Source organism: Schistocerca cancellata, unplaced genomic scaffold, assembly GCF_023864275.1.
Source record: "Schistocerca cancellata isolate TAMUIC-IGC-003103 unplaced genomic scaffold, iqSchCanc2.1 HiC_scaffold_1148, whole genome shotgun sequence".
NCBI classification, from domain to species: Eukaryota; Metazoa; Arthropoda; class Insecta; order Orthoptera; family Acrididae; genus Schistocerca; species Schistocerca cancellata.
Window position 1 is genome coordinate 4373604 of NW_026047147.1, and position 21463 is coordinate 4395066.

Sequence of the window (21463 nt, forward strand, 5' to 3'; positions counted from 1 at the left end):
GAGTCAAACAGAGCTCGGATGGCGTGTACAGGTACAGCTGCCCATGCAGCTTCAACACAATACCACAGTTCATCGAGGGTAGTGACTGGCGTATTGTAACAGTCCAGTTGCTCGGCCTCCAATGACCAGACGTTTTCAATTGGTGACAGATCTGGAGAATGTGCTGGCCAGGGCAGCAGTGAACATTTTATGTATCCAGAAAGGCCCGTATAGGACCTGCAACATGTGGTCGTGCAGTATCCTGCTGAAATGGAGGGTTTCACATGGATCGAATGAAGGGAAGAGCCACGGGTCATAACACATCTGAAATGTAACGTCCACTGTTGAAAGTGCCGTCAATGCGAACATGAGGTGACCGAGACGTGTAACAAATGGCACCCCATACCATCACGCCGGGTGATACGACAGTACGGCGATGACCAATACAAGCCTCCAATGTGCGTTCACCGCCATGTCGCCAAACACGGATGCGACCATCACGATGCTTTAAACAGAACCTGGATTCATCCGAAAAAAATGACGTTTTGCCATTCGTGCACCCAGGTTCGTCGTTGAGTACACCATCGCAGGGTCTCCTGTCTGTGACGCAGCGTCAAGGGTAACCGCAGCCACGGTCTCCGATCTGATAGGCCATGCTGCTGCAAACGTCATCGAACTATTCGTGCATAGGGTGGTTGTTTTGCAGACGTCCCCATCTGTTCACTCCGGGATCGAGACGTGGCTGCACGATCCGTTACAGCTATGCCGATAGGATGCCTGTCATCTCGACTGCTAGTGATACGAGGCCGTTGAGATCCAGCACGGCGTTCCGTATTACCCTCCTGAACCCACCGATTCCATATTCTGCTAACAGTCATTGGATCTCGACGAAAGCGAGCAGCAATGTCGCGATATGATTAACCGCAATCGCGATAGGCTACAATCCAACCTTTATCAAAGTCGGAAACGTGATGGTACGCATTTCTCCTCCTTACATGAGGCATCACAACAACGTTTCACCAGGCAACGCCCGTCAACTGCTGTTTGTGTATGAGAAATCGGTTGGAAACTTTCCTCATGTCAGCACGTTGTAGGTGTCGCCACCGGCGCCAACCTCGTGTGAATGCTCTGGAAAGCTTATCACTTGCATATTACAGCATCTTCTTCCTGTCTGTTAAATTTCGCGTCTGTAGAACGTCAACTTCGTGGTGTAGCAATTTTAATGGCCAGTAGTGTACAGAAGTATCAAACAAGGGGTGTTAATAGTTGCAAAATCACCAGATGAGGTATGTAGAGCAAGATTATTTTTCAAGTACTTGTTTTTTAATCTACATGTGACCCTTACAAGTGCTTGTTTTTCAAATAACGAGGTCAGTACACTTGTTTCATTGTAACTTTGTCTTTCGCGGTATAAACCTGTGTGCAACAGAATGTTTCCTTCTTCCTGAAAAAGGAAATCTGTTTTGTCTGTTACAACCTTTTTCTGGGCGTCTATTTAATTGTAATACTAGTCTCTACTTTGCCGCTTTTTATACTGAATTCAAGGTATTACTACCGGCAACAACTGCAAAATAAAGCTTACTCACTTCACAGAACAGTACGTATGTCACTGGATACGCGATGTTCTGTGGCTGCAGGTCCGAGCGCATTTAGACGAGCCTCGAAATAAAACGCGACGCTGTCTTCAGCTTTAAAAATGACTTCGACATCTCTGCGACATTACACAGCTGAGTGTACCTGGCGTGAACATGACAGCGACTACATTCTTAGACCCAAATCCTACGCATTAGATCGCATGCATTACGACAATTCCAAGCGTAACAACTACGAAAAAACAATTAAAAGATAATTATCATCAAACAGGAAAGTGGGACTATGACATAGGACATATTTCTTTTAACGATAGCTTACTCATGACCATTTAAGCTTCTGCAATCGCAATCTCTCTCTCTCTCTCTCTCTCTCTCTCTCTCTCTCTCTCTCTCAGCATTAATAAACTAATTATACAACAGTCTACACAAATGAAGTAGTGGTCGGTATTATTTCGAAAGTACGAGTATCGTCAAAGTCTGTGGTGATTTGATGTATTTAACTTGTTGAACTGTATTGCCAATGAAGGCAGATCTAATTAGATGGCGATGTCTTTCGAACGACGTGATCTCTTCCTCTGACAAAGCACACACGGCCAGCTGCCGTATTCCTGGCGCGCATCATTCTCAGCTCACTGACCACTGTGTTGTGTCACCTATCAACTGTTTACTTTTCTCAGTAACAACCGTTTTATTCGCGAATCAAATTTTGTCAGTTTGCAAGCCGTAAGTCAGTAACCAGTATATGGCGTGTGCGTCTCGTATTGCCCGACGTCTATGCTCGTCATTATTTTAATACTCCTCAGATGAAGAAAAGGAATAAAATCCTTTGGTAAGTTTCCATTCCAGTCGCTCAGTGTTAAAAATACGATGGGTTATGGGATTCAATCACAATTCCAACAGCATTGGCGGTTTATTTTTGTGTGAATTGTTAACCTTTTCTCATTCGATAAAGCATCACTGTTTGTGAGTAACGGCCACATTTCACTTGTTGACCGGTTTAATTGTACTTCTTGCCAAAACACACTATAATTTTAACATTCATTTTTGGAACAGCTACTGTGACAGAATTCTGAAACAGAGTGTCTCATTAAACAAGTAATTGGCGACCGGAGAGCTCAATAGCTTACGAAGAACCTCATTGTGTCTACTTGTGGTATAGTTCAGTTCTTTTATCTTGGCGGCTCGCGCACGCCTGCCCAGACGCGGCAGAGTGCTGCGTTGCCAGTTGCACGCACCAAGAGAAGCCGCGCCATAGTATAGTATAGTTCGCAAACTTACGTTTAGGGGGCAGCGCGCAGTTTAAGAAGTAAAGCCACCAAGGCTGCTACAGAGACGTGCTCCCCGCATTCCGTGCTGTGCGCGATTTTGTCATTACTGCACTGCTCGCCTGTGCAGATACGTGTTGTTCCGACTGCTTTGACGCACTTATTCGATTTCACAAACTATCTGGCCCAAAAATTTGATTTTAACACATATTCACTGATACTTTCCCCCCATAAATGACTTAATTTTGTTTCGATGTTCAACGCAGTTATTGTACAGCATTAAGTGTAGTAAACCATTGCACGAAATTTTGAAGAGTTTGCAGAGATAAAAGTCCATAGCGTATACTTTCCATATGGTCGATTTTAGTTGCCACTAGAAATTTCAGATAATTACATTCAAACGAATGAAATTCATGAAGACACTTCGATATTGTTTTTAAATAAAGAAAACATTAAACACCGCACAAGGTTTGAACTCAGAACCTGTTACTTAGCAGCCAAGCACCTTCACCATTACGCTAACGCAGCTCGTCATTCAACATAATTCCTGGAGGACTTTAAAGTATCACGCAAAATACCGACAAACACTGTTGGTATGACTATGAATTATTCACGTTTCGTCGAAGTACAATAGGAAATAGCCGGCCGATGTGGCCGAGCGGTTATAGGCGCTACAGCCTGGAACCGCGTGACCGCTACGGTCGCTGGTTCGAATCCTGCCTCAGGCATGGATGTGTGTGATGTCCTTAGGTTAGTTAGGTTTAAGTAGTTCTAAGTTCTAGGGGACTTATGACCACAGCAGTTGGGTCCCATAGTGCTCAGAGCCATTTGAACCATTTTTGTAATTACTGAAAAAAATGTGAAGTCACTTTAAAGCAAAGTCAACGGTTAGCAAGCTACTACAGCTACCGCAAGATTTAATTGAAACAATAATAGCTCTTTTAAGCAATGACACAGCTATATCTAAATTTCACTATCGTTTATGACGAACATGCTTCGTCGATGAACTTTGATTCTGATACGACATTCTACATCTAGCAGTACAAAATGAGTCCTGAGCTGGAGTGCGATCCAAAAATAAAAAGAACAGCTACTTCCGGCCACTTTACGGAGTGTGGCGGAGGGTACTTGGGGCAGGAAGGCCATTCTGGGCTCCGTCGCCGCGTCAGCCTCGCTGCCGCACACTCCTCTCCCCCACAGCAACAGGTACTTTTTTCCCGCGGGTGTGGCCGCACTGCGCCAGCTGCCCGGGGAAGTCCCGGCCTCTGTGGAGCCTGGGCTGGCCGCGGCGGGCGGCCGCTCCCCGGTGGCAGACCGCTCTCTCTCTCTCTCTCTCTCTCTCTCTCTCTCTCTCGCAGTGGCTGTGTGTCTCCTCAGTGTTTCAGCCTCGCAGGCAGAGTATTTGCCTCCGCGCCTATCGGCGAAGCGTCAACCACACCCGCGTATTCTGGCTGTTGAGACGTTTACGCCCCACATGAGGTTGCCAACGTGGAAGCTTCACTATTGCCAGCTGAGGCATCCGCCCACGCCTTACGGCACAAATTTCAACATGTGTAGATACGCAAGCTTCATCCATCGTGCTTCACAAAACTAAAGTATCTGCAAGTTTTACAACAGTACAAGCAACCAGGCAGTGGTAACGATTCACTTTAGGTTATCTCCTTTATACAGAACATGTGCAACCGTAACATCTGACACAGTAATGAAAAACTTACGAAATCGCCATTTATTCTGTTTTTTTTCCGATATACAAGTTAGGGCTTGACAAACATACCCTATATATAACGGTAGGTTCGTGTAGATGGGAAACAGTTTTACATTTATTGGGTACTGTATTCGAATTTCGCGAAGCCGGACACACGGCCGCTGTTTGCGAAACATGAAAATTTGGGCCGGATCTGAACTCTAACCCGAATGCCGCACAAACTGCCACAGCTCACGTCAATCCGGGTTCGTAAAACGCGAAACTATTTGGTAATGTTTACCTCAGCTGCAATCGTGAGAAGAGAGTGTCTGCATCTCTCAAGGGCCCTGAAGTGTGATCCGGAGATGGTATTAACACGTACACTGCAAACATGGAGATGAATTTATTTCAGAACTACGTATCACTGTATTTCGATTTAGAATCTCGTTGAGTACACTGGAATATGCAACTGGAATTATCGTGCATTGACGGAGACTAATGGGTTACGATTTCCCACAATACTGTTGTCACGGCGTAAATACGAGACTGGATCTATGGCTTGGCCCACTTTAAAAGTATGCTCTCTTCTTCATCAGCGGTAGGGTTAGCTTCCGTTTTGTTTTGCAAAGACGCAGTTGTATTTCTTGCACGAAAGGACGTTTCTAAGGGAACCTGCAGTTTTCTTTCATTTCTATTCCGAGCTCAGCAGCAAACTGCAATAGCGAGTGACGTCGGCACGAGTTTCCTGCAGCACATTCCTGTCTTCTGGTATCACGAGGTCTCAAAACGACGTCGTCCTACGTAAAACACAGCCGATATCGGTAATTTCGAAATTTGTCTGTGTCCGTACCTCTTCAAACTGATGTCCGCATATAAGTACCAAAACCATGTATCACGTTTTTGTGAAAAAAGCTAACGCACTCCAGAGAACAAGACGGGCTGCATGTCTTGCAGACAAATATGGCCGCCGATATGCGGCAGTCTTGTGTCGGCAGCCTTTAGTGCGCACCGCGAATACGGCACGGCGCTGCTCTCAGCTGCAGGGACGATCTGTGTGCGCCTCACGCCGCCCTGCACGGCGCGTGGAGCAGCCACCGACGACGCTCCGAAACCCCAACTCCAGAAAATAAGCTGCTTATGTGTGAGCAGTAATGAAGAGGAGACGAGGTTATTGCAACATTTTCAACATTTCGCGGCCCTGTCAGCAACTGCATAAATATTAATTTGAAATTAACAACAGCCTCAGTTGCAATGTTTACCTAGGTTTCAGTTGGGACAACCCAACCTTCTTCAGAATAAAAGGAACTACGATTTGTCCATACTGGGCAGCGTCAGAAACTAAAAACTATAATACAGAAATACGTCGCCACGTTGTAATAACTTATCCGGGAAACAGCCACGGCCCCACTCCGCGACTGCTGTACGGCAGCAACGGACGTTGTGCTGGTACTGTCCACAGCCTCGAGAGCGCATGCGCGACACTCTGTTAACACTCGTACCAACGTGTACTCCTAAACTTAAAATTTTATGAACAACCAGGTGCGGCTAACGAAATTGACGTACACGTTGTCCAGTAAGGAGCACAGACAAAGCGACTGTCTTAACATTTGTAATAATTTGTTGGACGTCAAAAGTGAAGGGACCAATGCGTTTACTATTTTAAGCCAACCTAGCATATTTGAGCTAAACATCGAACTTGACCGCTTGGGGATAACTACGCGTTTGAAATACCGGATGATCCCAGCTATTCGGCAAAACGGGAGTGCTAAAACATGTTGATTACTCCCTACCATTATGGCGGATGCAATAACGGTTGAACACCTTCAAAAAAGTTTTTGCTTCGCAGCTGCAGCTGGTCGTTAACAAGGTTATTTTTTGTAGTGTAGTACGTGAACTTCGCAATGCAAGAGCTGAGTATTATTCGGAGGGTTGACTGCGTGAGCGGTTTGCACCAAGTGTTCAGCGAATGTCGAACCACGCTTGCCATCCGCAACTTTAGTAGGGATAGGCTCCTTGTATCTCGTTAGTAAGGCTCTTCCTGTTTGGCCGATGTAAAATTTCGAACAATTGCCACATGCAATCTTGTAAACTCCAGATAATGACAATTTAGGCTTTTTTAAAGTGTGAATCAGGTTCTTCTGCAGCCTACTATTAGCAGGCAAAATTGTCTGGAACCCCGGGTTCTTTAGAAGACGCCCTATTTAATATGAAACTTTACCTATGAATGCACTAACTTCCAGCACGATAACCTAACGTGGAACTTTTACTTTTATTATTATTTACTTTCCTGTCATAGAGCCGTCTCTTCATTTCAAGCTCGTAACCGTTATTTCGGGCTGTTGTTTCAAGGGTTGCCAGTTCGTGTTCCAAGGCTTCTGCGGATAGGGGAATGGATATCGCTCTATGCATACTAGAATGAAAAAGTGCCATTTTATGTGCCAGCGGGTGTGCAGAATCGGCAGATATGCCATTTTTCAACCTATGCTTCCTGGAGATTATGTATTCAATGTGATCATCTACTATAGATAACGTAAGATATAAGTAGTTCAACGTCCTACTGGGTGACTTGTTTTCAAGACTAAAAATAATTTTCTCGTGGAGATCGTTAAACAGTACAAGTATCTGATCTAAGTCTTCTTGGGACGAGTCAGTCACCAAGAGAATATCATCCACGTATCTCGGCATACAACTTTATTTTCTCCGCCATCTCTATATTATTAACAAAAAATTGAGATTGTATCGTATCCATGAATATATCGGAAAGAATCCCAGCTAGAGGGCTACCCAATGCTAACCCGTACGCTTGTGAGTATATTTTGTCATTAAAAGAAAAGTAATTTCAAAACAATGCGCAGGAGATTCATGAGCTCATCAATTTCAATATCTGATAATTTCTTATGGAAGCGTAACTCCCATCTACAGGTACGTTGGTACGGAGGCATCAAACGAAGCCAGCTTGGATGTGGCATGGCAGATTACATTATTCAGTTTATTTACCATCCGACAGTTTCTGAAACTAATTTTTCTGGAAAGCGAAGTTGTCCTTAATTTTGTAATGTAAACACACTGGCCAGCTTATGGTATGTACTACACTCCTGGAAATGGAAAAAAGAACACATTGACACCGGTGTGTCAGACCCACCATACTTGCTCCGGACACTGCGAGAGGGCTGTACAAGCAATGATCACACGCACGGCACAGCGGACATCCCAGGAACCGCGGTGTTGGCCGTCGAATGGCGCTAGCTGCGCAGCATTTGTGCACCGCCGCCGTCAGTGTCAGCCAGTTTGCCGTGGCATACGGAGCTCCATCGCAGTCTTTAACACTGGTAGCATGCCGCGACAGCGTGGACGTGAACCGTATGTGCAGTTGACGGACTTTGAGCGAGGGCGTATAGTGGGCATGCGGGAGGCCGGGTGGACGTACCGCCGAATTGCTCAACACGTGGGGCGTGAGGTCTCCACAGTACATCGATGTTGTCGCCAGTGGTCGGCGGAAGGTGCACGTGCCCGTCGACCTGGGACCGGACCGCAGCGACGCACGGATGCACGCCAAGACCGTAGGATCCTACGCAGTGCCGTAGGGGACCGCACCGCCACTTCCCAGCAAATTAGGGACACTGTTGCTCCTGGGGTATCGGCGAGGACCATTCGCAACCGTCTCCATGAAGCTGGGCTACGGTCCCGCACACCGTTAGGCCGTCTTCCGCTCACGCCCCAACACCGTGCAGCCCGCCTCCAGTGGTGTCGCGACAGGCGTGAATGGAGGGACGAATGGAGACGTGTCGTCTTCAGCGATGAGAGTCGCTTCTGCCTTGGTGCCAATGACGGTCGTATGCGTGTTTGGCGCCGTGCAGGTGAGCGCCACAATCAGAACTGCATACGACCGAGGCACACAGGGCCAACACCTGGCATCATGGTGTGGGGAGCGATCTCCTACACTGGCCGTACACCACTTGTGATCATCGAGGGGACACTGAATAGTGCACGGTACATCCAAACCGTCATCGAACCCATTCTTCTACCATTCCTAGACCGGCAAGGGAACTTGCTGTTCCAACAGGACAATGCACGTCCGCATGTATCCCGTGCCACCCAACGTGCTCTAGAAGGTGTAAGTCAACTACCCTGGCCAGCAAGATCTCCGGATCTGTCCCCCATTGAGCATGTTTGGGACTGGATGAAGCGTCGTCTCACGCGGTCTGCACGTCCAGCACGAACGCTGGTCCAACTGAGGCGCCAGGTGGAAATGGCATGGCAAGCCGTTCCACAGGACTACATCCAGCATCTCTACGATCGTCTCCATGGGAGAATAGCAGCCTGCATTGCTGCGAAAGGTGGATATACACTGTACTAGTGCCGACATTGTGCATGCTCTGTTGCCTGTGTCTATGTGCCTGTGGTTCTGTCAGTGTGATCATGTGATGTATCTGACCCCAGGAATGTGTCAAAGTTTCCCCTTCCTGGGACAATGAATTCACGGTGTTCTTATTTCAATTTCCGGGAGTGTATTTGTACTGTCCACGATAGGACATATCGGATGGAAGTTTTTGTGAACTTTGAATTGACTCTTTAGTCTGGGAGGCTTCGCGTTCATATTCAGGAGTAATTTCTCTAGAAACACTCCTATTAATTTATTAGTGTTCTGCAAACCTGTTCTTATCTCTTTATGTAACGCTTGAGTAGCATCTGATTCGATGGAAGTAATGCCATTTTGATGGAAAAATGGCTGTTTTCTCTATGTATTCCGCTTTGGAAGCTATAATTAACGAGTTCCCGTTATCGGCTTTCGTAATTAGGGCGCCATTATTCTCCAGTTTAAGATTAATACTTTTCACCGGTCTACAACGTAATGCTTTGATTGAGCGACAGATCATTTTCAAACCCCGTTTGGACATTCTTTGGCGTTTTGGTACACTCCAAACCTAATTTAAGGCCTACTATGAAATTGTCTACCACGTGTGGTTCTTTACTCGCAGGTGCGATATTGGATTTCAGCGCTTTGGACAGTAACTGGGTTTTAGCTGTTGAAAACATTATAGAAGTTTTATTAATAACACGTTCACAGGACGTGGGTGTGAAACCTGTATTATTGGAACATCCTTGTTGGTTACCTCTGGCAACACCCTTGGACAAATTTGACAGTTTTTTCGCATGCCTTGTAGCGTGTTTCTTCTTTCTGTTTGGCAATGACATCAGTGGCCTGTGCCCAAAAATCATCTATCTGATAATCGGAAGACTTCGAATAGTGCATCAATATTTCAAGATACAACAAATAAGCTTTCTCGTTTAATTAATCTTTCTTTGTATGCAATTCCACAACCACAATTCTGTTATTGAGGATCTGAGTTATGAATTTCTTTTTGAAAGTAGGCGATTTGTAATATAATTTTCCTACATAATTGCGAGTACTAGCATGGCCATTTCATTTATTAACAAGTGTAAACAGAATAACGTGACCCTGAAGTTTGTCAGCGGATATTCCATGCCGCAAAACACAATCTTTCTTTCCGTTGAACGGACAGCACGGCTCTTATCAGAGACCCATCTGAGAAGAAATCCGCATGTTCTAGGTCAAAATGCGAGTAGATATTTGTTTTGTAGAACATCTTCACATCCCCCCCTTGGCGCCCCCGCCCCCCCCCCCCTCCACAGAGATAAAACGCGACGTTGTTAAGGCGGTAATGAACGGAAGAATTTCGAAACACTGACTACTTCTAGCAGGGAGGAGAGGTGGTGAGCCCCACACAGCGTATCCCAGACCCACTCGTGTTCACGGTCCGTGCAGCAGTGTCCGCAGTCCGTGGTTAGCGTCCCAGGTTCGATTCCCGGCCGAGTCGCTAATTTCCTTCTCTCGGGGTCTGGGTGTTTGCGCCGCCCCCGTAACTTCGGGTCATCTCCACCGCCGAGCAGATCGGCCAAGCTGAAGGAAACGTTCTTCTGCCTGAAAACTTCCTGTGGCGTACACATTTTTTACGCGCCAATGTTTTCCGGCTCAGCGTGAAACATCGCTTTCAAACGATATGAAGTACACAAAATGCACCGTCATGAATGTACCTGTATACCGTCATGTGCATAATCGTAATACGTTACGGTGCTCTTTTCCAACACACTTCTCGTGTATCAATCAAATCTAAACCTAAAGCACCACAAAATTAATATCGTGATGGGGCATGTAGTGAAACTAAGTAACCACCTACAGATCCAAACCTGAGACGACTTTGCGGAATGGTGGTGGGTACTTTGTTCACCGAAGCCGTTCTTCGCTGCGTCGTGACGTCAGTGTTGCTGCTGCCGCCGTCGCCCCCCCCCCCCCCCCCCCCAACAGTGTGCTCGCAGCAGCCGGTTTCCATCAGCCTCGCCGCGTTGACGTCACCCGCTGACCCTGGACTGGCGACTCGCAGTTGTCTGCACTGCGCGGACGCCCGCTTCCCGCCCACAAACCGCTGCTCCGCAGCGCCAGCGCGTCTCCTCGCAGCTTCCAGGCTTGCAGCGAAATGACGACGACGACGACGAGAAAAATCGAGAAACTGCGGCCAATAAAGACGCCTTACCGAGGATCACCCTAGCCACGCGCCATTCTAGGGCGGAAGAGGAACCTAAATATTTCCCGTCTGTCCCTTGTGTTGCGCCGAGTACGATGGTCAGAACTTATTTTATGGCGGCTGTTTTTTGCAGTAACCCTTATATATTTGGGCTGGTCACTTTCAACAGTTCCCAGTAAGTGGCTGTTGTCTGCGCTCTGATTCGTTGATGCAGAAGAGACTGACCGGTCGCCGTATTCGGTTTTATACTACCGGAGCACTGGTGCCACATTTAGTGGCTTTGTATTGAACCAAGAGCAAGGAAAAAAATCCCTCAATCTCGTAGTTACAGGTACGAATTCTTACAGTATAACCGCGCAGAATATCGCTGTATGACGTCATCCCCGCAAGCTGTACTTACTTTAGGTTCAAACACCAAGTTTAATTTCTGACGCTTCAAACTAAGCACAGTAAGAAACTAACTACAGTAAGGTCCGCACTGTGGATCACCACACAAAAACTGTCTCAGAGTTGACGCCATCGTTGTTTTGTTTAGTCCTGTCTCAAATATTTCGGTCGAGAAAACTCACGCTAATAAATCTTTTCGTGAGTTTATAAAAAACTGCACCGTTCATCATGTAATGAATATATTTTTAAAGCACCTACATCAAAGAGGCTACAAAGATGGTAGTAATTCTCTTTCAGCCAATTTAGAGACTAACCGTCCATAGATATAATTTTCATGTTTTACGTCCATCTAGGTGGTAACGATTATTTGCATATTTTTTTGTAAATAACTACAGAGGAAATAATTTGTACACGCGGTAAGTATAAAGAAATACGCAATACTAATTTCTGTAAGAGAAAAAGAAAGACAAACAGCTCTTTGAAACTGACAGATAAGGGGACTGAAATCCCTGATTTGCCGGTCGTCTTGTTTCCTTGGAGTTGGCAAAATTTACACGACAGAAGAAAGAAGGCATGAAGGTCGGGGGCATATTTTGATAAACAGTAAGGAGAACGATATTTGGTATCAGCAGATCTGCCCAAGTATTACCCATTTTAATCGTCAATAAACGAGAGACGGAATTATTCGTGAGTGGTAACGAAAATTCATTGCATCAGCTGTGCAACTCAGAGATAAGCAAAGGTCCTGCAGTGCTTTAGAGAACGTTACTTCACTTACTGTGGCATTTCGTAACTTGTAATCGCAATTGTATGTACGGAAAGGAACAGCGCTTCAATGATACTATAAATGAACTAAGGGTAGGTAGGGCGTGAATTACAAGTTAATGAACAGCAACACTGATAGCTCACCATACACTAGGTATTTACGCGTTAGAAAGCACTTGTGTAAAAATTTCTCAGCATTATTTTGAAAGAAGAATAAAGCCATTGATGCAGTGGTTTTCCGTAGTTGGCTCTCCACACAACGAACTTCTACATCCAATTTTAGAATTCAAACACTTACACTCGACCTATTAACGATACCTGCGTCTTTGTATACGTCAGTTACACGCGGAACTGCATCGGTTACATGTACGTACATAATTAAATTGTGTACCACAGAGGAGTAATATGAGTGCAATAGAAGTAGGCATATACTCATCATTTACGTACATTATCTTTCATTGCTTACGGAAAGATTCCCGACACTAAGGTACACAGTGTATGTACTAGGATTAAAGTCAGCACGTGAAGTGTAACCAAGCCCGTTCAGAAAGTACCAGATTCTGTGAATTAAATATTAGGCGCAGAAGTGATTAATTGTAAGGGCACAGAAGTACTTTGATGGTTAACATTCCCCACGTGTTCTTGGAGGCACATTACGTGTACAGATATTATGTACGTTATTGAAATAATCCGTAAATGCAATGTTGTCAACCAGACTGACTAAGAATTTAAAGACTTCTTGGCCTTGTGTAAAATGAGCAAGGGGATCGAGATCATGAGTTGGGCTGCTCAGCACCGTACTGGTGCAGAAACTAAAGACGACGGGTAAAAGGCGATTCACTCGTTTCCAGAATTCGAATTTTTCCGCAGTATTAGATGTACGAATATGATTGCATCCCATTACGAATTCAGCGCGTTGCCAAAATGCCGACAAGGCAAGACTTTTCATGTGTTGGAACATGCGAGGTATTTGACCAAATGTGGCAGCTGCAAAAAACCGTGTAAGGGGTGGGGGTGGGGGGGCTGAACGAGATTTTTGTACGCAGTCCACACAAGTCAACAGCACGCAGAAGCCACGAACTCTGAACACGGCAGCAAAGTGTGTGGAAGACAGTGCGTCGGCGGTCACACTCCAAACCGTACCGTCTGGATCCGTTACAACAATTAAAAGCGGACTGTTACGGCCGGCGCCTTCAGATTTGCGCCACATTGCAGGGATCAATTGAGGATGGACATTTCGCCGCCACGCTGATATTCAGCGACAAAGCAATTAACACTTTTCTGAAAAAGTATCTCCGCAATGTGAGAGAGTGCCGTACTGAAAAACCTCACGTAATTTCGACGCATGAAGGAGATTCGCCGAGGGTTAATGTATCCTGTGCAGTGTGACAGGCGAAGCTGAATGGGCCGTTTTGATACTGTGAGACAACTGTGGCGGGTACATCTTACCTCGATACGTTGCAGTTGTGGTTGTTTCGACTACTCATTCCTTCAGGGACCATCGATGTTTGTTGCTACCTAAACGACGAAATTTGGCATCGCTGGTTTGGCCGTAGGCGGTTAACGCAAGTACTGATCAGCTTGCAAAAGCACTTAACAATGGATGTTTGAAAATCTGAAACTGGTCACGGGTTTGTGTAATTTAACTGTGTGTGTCGTAATTGCGGTTGTCTCCTATATTTAAGTCATAATGTTTATAATTCTACTACAGCCCTGTTTCTCTTAATATTTATTTTCGAAAATCTAGCGATTAAAATAGGGTTTCATTGCACTGTGGCTGACTCAAATGAACTTTAAATATTAGCAGAAGGCCACTCGATCACTGACTACACAAAGTAGAGGCCATAATGGATGTTACCGAGAACTCGCGCCACAGGTATGTATGCACGATGATCTTCACAGCCATTTTGTTTCTGTTTAGACCACTCGGCCAATGGGCTTGCGAAAATTTGAAAGGGCGCGAAACACAGGAACGTAACACTGAGACGCAGTACAAAAAACAGACAAGAAAACCGCGGACGGGAGAGCGCGGTCTGTACTCGTCCGGAGAGTGGGGGCTGCCGCTGTCTGCCGTGCTCACGTGTCGGCTGGCCGGCCGGCTGCACAGGTGTGGACCTGACCTGCCCCCACACCAGGGGCAAGCGGCGCCCAGCACTGAACCTGCCGATTCCAACTGTGCGTCACCAAAACGGACATACAACACTCTTCGAAAGCTAACATGCGTGAAATACGTGCCACACAAAAATTGTTACTGTAACATTCCATTTCTTTGGCTCCGCTGAGTGACAACCATACTGTAACCTGACAACCTGTACCAGAACTCTGGCCAAGCAACGGATCACTTTTCCACCACAACACTCTTTACAGAAAATAATATAGCAGCCACGCGTTCTGTTGTATCCGTGAGTGTGTGTGACGTCACGCAGCGCACCATTACGCCACGGGTCAATGTCGACGGCCGCTATCAGCAGCTGCGAGCTGCTCCAGTTTAGGCAGCCGCCTGTACTGGAAATACGGGTACTTGCAGAGCCTTGATGCTTTGAGAAAAGTGAAACACACGACGGAAGTCTGAGAAAACTGCAGATTTTTTTAACTGATTGAACTACTAAATGGTTTATGACCACATGGGCCACCAAGGCGACAGCGAAATATTCACGAACAGGTTCTTCTCCGTCCGAGACATTCAAGTACCGGGTGCTTGTAAGTAAAATGCAGCTACTGACCCAAGTCCACTGTGGTCTGAGTATGGTAAGGCAGCGAAACACTGTAGACATGCTAACGCGAAACCAGTTGGCGCCGGAGGAAATCAATTCCAATGTTGGTTACCAGGTGCGAATCTGTCACTGTGCAACACCTCGCGGAAGTCTCCGGTGCTCACAATGAACAAGTTCTGCAAGTGGCGGTTAATAATATCGACATTCTGCCTTTCTCACTTGTTTGTCCCTTCCTGTCCACATTCCGTCCCCAATGCATTAGATATGGGAACATTTCTTTCCAGTGTAAATCGGTTCCGCAAGGGCGCATTAGCATACCAAGTTTCGCCGCCATACAGCAGTCACAGCCCACGATGGAGCTCTGCGAGTGGCTCAACTTGAGACTGCAAGCACCCAGTGGTACAGCACGGTTACTCCTGCACGCAGGTTACCCTCAGCCACGTGTCAGGGCGACACCTCGCCACCGTCTCCACGTTGCGTCACGTTTACTGCCAGCCCAAGTATCATGTGAGACACCACAGTATGAAATTTTATGCAGCTATCACATTTTACTGGTGGACAGAACACCCAATGAATTGAAAGCACCCGGAAACACTGTACACACTCCCAAGTCACGAGTGACCTTACTCCCTTATTATTGGATATCTATGTGTGAGCTGAAGAGCTGATTCCACACAATCGCGATTAAATGGAGGCCTTTTCAGGAAACTGTTTTGGCTGCCACTACTGTTCATCCGTGAACGCCACACTTTTCTACAATTCAGCAAATCTTATCTCGCTACACACGACACGTTTTGAACAGGTCTTTAATACGGCATGCATCAATTGCGTTGTATATTTTGTGATAGGCGAGTATAAATACGAAAACCACCACACATAGTTCCACGTCACGAAAGTGAAGGGCATTTAGAGCACCGATTCCGGGTTACTTATTATACATAAAATTCGCGCAACTTTTATCAAATCATCGTGTCCCTCACGTGTGACGACAGTCACTTTTCCGTGACGTCACGCGTTCTTTGCTGGCAGTGGATGAGGGGAGCACACTGAACAGTCGTCGTGTTTATCTACCTGTTTGCGAAGTTAAAATTGTCAATTTCATAGTTTTGATAGTGCAATTTGCGTTTTACGACGATGTGCAGTCTAACTGACACACGACATTTCTGAACTTTTCAAGACAGGTCATATTCAGTACTTTGTCACGCCCAAGTGTCGGTAAATGTGACGTCAGTGGCCACCGACAATTCCGAAACTGTGACTTACCATCAATAACGGGTAAGGCTTCTGTAACAGTATCTGGCTAAACGAAATAATGTTTACTGTATGTTTCTGTCAAACAATTAGCAAATGCCCCCACACATGTTATAATTTTGACGTGATTCAGCCCTCTGACGGAACAACAAATCTACCTCGATTCTCGCAATTGTTGCACTGGATATGGCACAAATTAAATCTAGGTTCTGCCGCCGTTACAGTCTGCACATAGAAATCTACACTGCACTTTAATCGTGTCATTTCAACGTCAAATAAAGAAGTTGGTAAGTGACGGCGTCAGAATCACCGACATTCATTCCTCCCTCATATAATACACGACTGAAGCGCAGGCCGCACAGAACACGGCGCGCCTCACAGATGGCTGAGGCGTTGCTTTGTCGACACACCGGGCTCTCTCATCATAATCAGACAAATAGTAGCACGAGAACAGCCAAACAAAGCGATGCAGCGTTGTAGAGTGTAAAAAAAAAATTCATCAGCAAATCACAAACGAGGAGACGTGACAGAGCGATAAAAAATACGAAATGTTTATTTCGTGAAGCACAAACATTACGATAAATTCTCAGGAATTTGCCAACTACTACGCAAATGGTCGCCTCTGTGTAATGAGGGTGTTGGGGAAAGCTACAGATTGCTCGTTGACCATAACCTTAATTCCAGAAAATTGTGAAAATACTGAAATGAACGCGAGTGCTGCGTCTCATCGCCACAAGCGTGTCGGCGTGACGCCACGAGTTGTGATTCGCGAATGGATTTCAGGATCCGCAACGCCCACGCAGGAAACAGCTTCCTACGTCTCATTACTTTGCAGACGAGTTTAAGCGTGTAGCATCTGACGTTAAGCATGTAAGCGTGATAAAGTTTACAAACGGTTTGAAATTGTTCTTCACGTGTGTTCGAAAGCAAGTGCTCATTCCGAAATACTGGGTAAACACAGTCTGCTTAATTTGCGCTGCTTTTTAAAGAAAAGCCCGTTTATCGCGCGTCTAAATTTTTGACACGTGATGTCTACTGAAGTGTGGGCCGTACGACGATGTAATTTTTGCAGATACCCTACTGGGTGTGGCGATACTGTCTGTAAACTGCGTCGCGAATAGGTAGGTACTGATAAACTACAACGATACGTCTGATGCCCAAGTTGACTCCATGAACAGCGACAACGTGGCCGGAGTAGGGGGGTAGCGGAAAAATCTCTTCAGTTCTCGTAGTCTCGCGTGCAGTTTCTTGGAAGTCGGTAACTGCCCTCATTCTGAAATACTGTCTGACTAACGTCCGCGTATTTCAGCGCCCTTAGTCACGTTACCCCGCGACGCGCAATGTTTCCAACTGCGGTACTTCTCTTACTGTGTGACAACCGCAATTTAAGATTATACCTCTGAATGAGTACATCTTGACAACATTTTAGATGTCTGAATTCGGCCACATTACGCGAAACATTAAAAAATAAATTTCTGCCACGCCTGCAAGCCGCTACACGCCTTGTCGCACTAAAACTCGCTTACTACGAAGTTCTGCGTTTGATGGTTTTCGTAAACTTGCGTCCTACGAACATAATCAACAACGCGAGGTTTTCATTTTAAATGCCTGTTGTACGTGAATTCCGTGGAAATCTACACTGGCTCATCGAAACACTAGCCGACTGAATGTGGCGTTATTTTCCATTCGTTCCACGTTATTCTCGCTCAAGTTTTCATGGACTGGAGCAAGGCCATAAGTAACGACCAATAAATCACTGAACACTCAAAACGGTAATTTAACACACTGTTAGCCACCCCCTTTGTTCGTAACGGTCGTAATTTTTCGAAGTAAGACAAAGTATTAGACAAGAGCAGTGAGTTACGCTACAAAAATCACACAAAAGCGTGCAGAACATCCGCCGCTCCCATACATTCCTGCCTTACCTTCCTGTGGTATTCCCGTGCAGACACAAGATACACAAGCTCTGTCTGGGCAGGCAGGACAACGTGGCACGCCGCTTCCCTCCAGGCTGCTGCGTCACAACTGGGCCGCACAGACAGCCGGCTGCCCCACCCAGCGCTGACGTCACGGGGCTGCGTTGCCAGCTCGCGCGGCAGGCGAGGGAACGGGTGCAGCAGGGCGTCTACGTCTGTGTCGGCACTGCCGGGCCGCCTGCGTCCCACCCACGCCACAGTCAGTTACCTCGAACCGCGCTATACAGCTGGCAACACACACCCCCTTCGCCTGGCGCCCCAAAAACCGGATTTCGTCAACCGATTTCCCGGTACCGCTTTGGGTCAACGCAAAGATGGAACAAAGACGCTGTATTTTGGTCACGGGATGAGGAGAGGTGTGAACACAACATCTTCCGTCATCGTGCTGAGTGCCAGTGACTTACGCGCGAGCTTCGCAATTCGTATCGATCATTAGCTTCTCCAGAAACGACGGACGAATGTGACAAGTTTTCGTTAAAGAACGTTACAGGGATATCAATGCTGAGGTCATCGGTGCCTGGGCTCACGTACTACTTACTCTAAGTTACACTGAGCACGACACACATTTACCCTCAACGTGTGCACCAACTGAAATCATTCTGTGATTTCGTTGATACTGGATACGGGAAAGTTCTGGGTAGTATTGAAACTAGATGGTTCTCATTGTTGCCAGGAGTTACAAAAGTTATTGAACCTTTGAAATCTTGTTTTCTATCTCAGAATAGGTGTCCCACGTTGCTGAAACAAATTTTCGAGAATCCACAGTCACTTCTTTGGCTTCATTTCACACAATGCCCATCGAAAATGTTTCTAAATCGAATCCCAAAGTTGGAAATAACCACGGTTTCAGCTTGCTTCAAGAAATAATCAATACCATTTTAATTAACTTGGAAAAGGAAGGTACTTTCACTCGGTCAAAATACGAGCCTTTTACCAATTCTAAGACACTTCAACACTTTTGCGACTTGTTTGGAAAAGTAGAGTTCTCCACTTCAACCTCTGATGTCATTTCATTGGAGAACACCAAAAAAAAATACTGTTTCTTGGGCTGAACTTTTAAATTTTCTGATAATTCTTAAGGCAGTAGACTCATGTGCAACATTTCAGACGAGATAGGATGCGTGAACAACATTGTATCCCAGAAACTTGAGGAATTGGAAAAAGCTAATTTGGAAACAGTTAAGAGACTGTGTGATATATTCCACACACTTAAAAGTACAGGTACTTCATGTAAAAATATAGACACGCTTGTGAGTTTTGCTCCTGCTGTACTATACACAAATATTGTTGTGGAAAGAATATTTTCAACTGTGAAGTCCCTTTGGAGGGTGGAATGTGTAGTGCTAGAACCAGTTCATTCCCCACAGGTGTTGTGTGTCTCATATTAGAGGCCAAAAACGAACATAAAATTCTTTGTCACGTACAGAGTAGAGGTGCTCTTATTCGGTAACTGTACTGTCTAATTATTGGATTTATAGTGAATTCTTGCAACGGGCCTTTGTCCTCAGAAGGTGACTGTCTAAAGTAGTTGCTCTCCGTGCCAGTGTACTTAAAAGCAGAATAAGCAAGCATTCATCAAAACTATATAATGTATGGATATGGTCAGTGTCTGCATCAAGTAAATCCTACCCCATATTTGGCAGATTGGGTTCCACATTTGGAGGCTGCATTCGAGAGACACGTACCATATGTCGAAGTTTAAGCACCATTTAATATTTTCGTGTGTTTTAATTCAGACGTAAACGTCGAGTGGCTCCCATCTCACAGCACCACTCTGCTTCCTAGTCAAGATCCCTAAAATCATTCAGTTCTTATCCTCCCGTAATAGCGATCAATAAAATTGTAATATGTTGTCTTGTGTATCCGATACGAGGATGTTTCATTCCTTAGCTCATAAAACAGCCTGACAGGTGGTGGTTTTCTCGCCTATTTTCCAGTACATGAACGAATTTCAGCCACAATCTAAGTTTGTGTGTCTGGTGCGTACTCAATGAAACGATAATAACCTCTGTTTGCCTGGTGGCTGTTGATATTTGAAGTCATGAACAGGTTTCATTCGGAACACCGACTTGGCCATTAAATCTGAATTTTACGGACAACAGGTAGCCTTCATAATGGCGAGACCCTTTTGCACAGGATTTCGGTCACCCCAGGGATCTTATGTTGATGCTGTGACATTGTTAGGGTGTACTAACATGTAAATTTTATTTTCTACAGATCTCACAGAATTTCTTCATTGTGGTTGATCAGCGTTGTTGCTTGCTTTATGAAACGGTGTCGTCTTTGTTGTCTGTTTTGAATTTTGTGTGAAGTGTGTTTATGGTACTTTGGGAGCTTTTCGTTGTAATCCTTTTGATTGGGGAGTTTAAATGTAATTAATCCTCGGTGTGACAATGATTTTGCGCTGGGAATTGCGTGTGAAGCTCATTTTCATTCTACTAGGTTGCTTGTGATGAATACTCTTGTTTAGCCAGTGTGATGAACTTGGTAAAAATTTAGCATGTTATTTAAGTGAATCTGTTTCAGATAGTGTTTTTTCTGTTAAGATTTTCATTTGCGTTATTCGAAAATAATTACGTGTAGTCGCTCCAAAAGCAGTACGAGGAGAAAAGAAAAAAGGTGGTGAGGAGTCAGTAGACGAAATGCCCAGAAAAGAGACTTCGACGGTACAGAGACGTGTGGGAGATGGATTCTCCCCACTTTTAACCACGAAAATGTGCAAAATGAAACAGTAGGTTCCTCCGATGCGAGGCAAATGAGTGAGCCAGACTTCAGGGGTGCAGCGGAGATGTTTAGATTTAGGACGTGCACAGCCTGTTCCACTCACAGCTAGCAGTGTTTCGGGTCGAGTGCACAATTTACTAAGTGTGAGTGCGGGCGAGGCTGAAGCAACGATAAGTGAACAGAGGGAGCAGAGCATGTAGCTCTGAGCAGAACATGACTGGCCAATTCGGCCACGCTGATAAAAAGAATAAGCACACAGCGAAGAGTTAAAGGCAGACTGCAGACTTGCTGGCGTCACAGGAGGAGCTGAACAGAGATTTAGTTGCCGAATATGGCACCCTAACGACTACAGTAGAATCACTGAGCTCAGAAATTGATGATATGGAAGAAACGTTCAGAACTTAAAATCAAGGACGACACTGCGCAATTTGAAGAAGCTAAGGTCATCGGTCTCTAGACTTACACACTACTTAAACTAATGTAAACTAATTTATGCAAAGAACAACACACCCAAGCCCGTAGGGGGACTCGAACCTCCGGCGGGTGGGGCCGCGCAATCCGTGACACGGCGCCTCAAACCT

The 21463-nt window shown here is 45.6% G+C and overlaps 1 protein-coding gene across 1 annotated transcript in view; it reads right to left on the reverse strand.

Moving 5' to 3' along the window:
- The window catches only part of LOC126159857 (ankyrin-1-like), a 57745-nt gene extending 39525 nt beyond the window's left edge, over positions 1-18220 (reverse strand). The window contains exon 1 of the mRNA XM_049916667.1: positions 18108-18220. The gene's annotated coding sequence lies outside the window, so the exon portion shown is untranslated. The remainder of the gene's footprint in view (positions 1-18107) is intronic.
- Positions 18221-21463: the final 3243 nt, after the last annotated feature.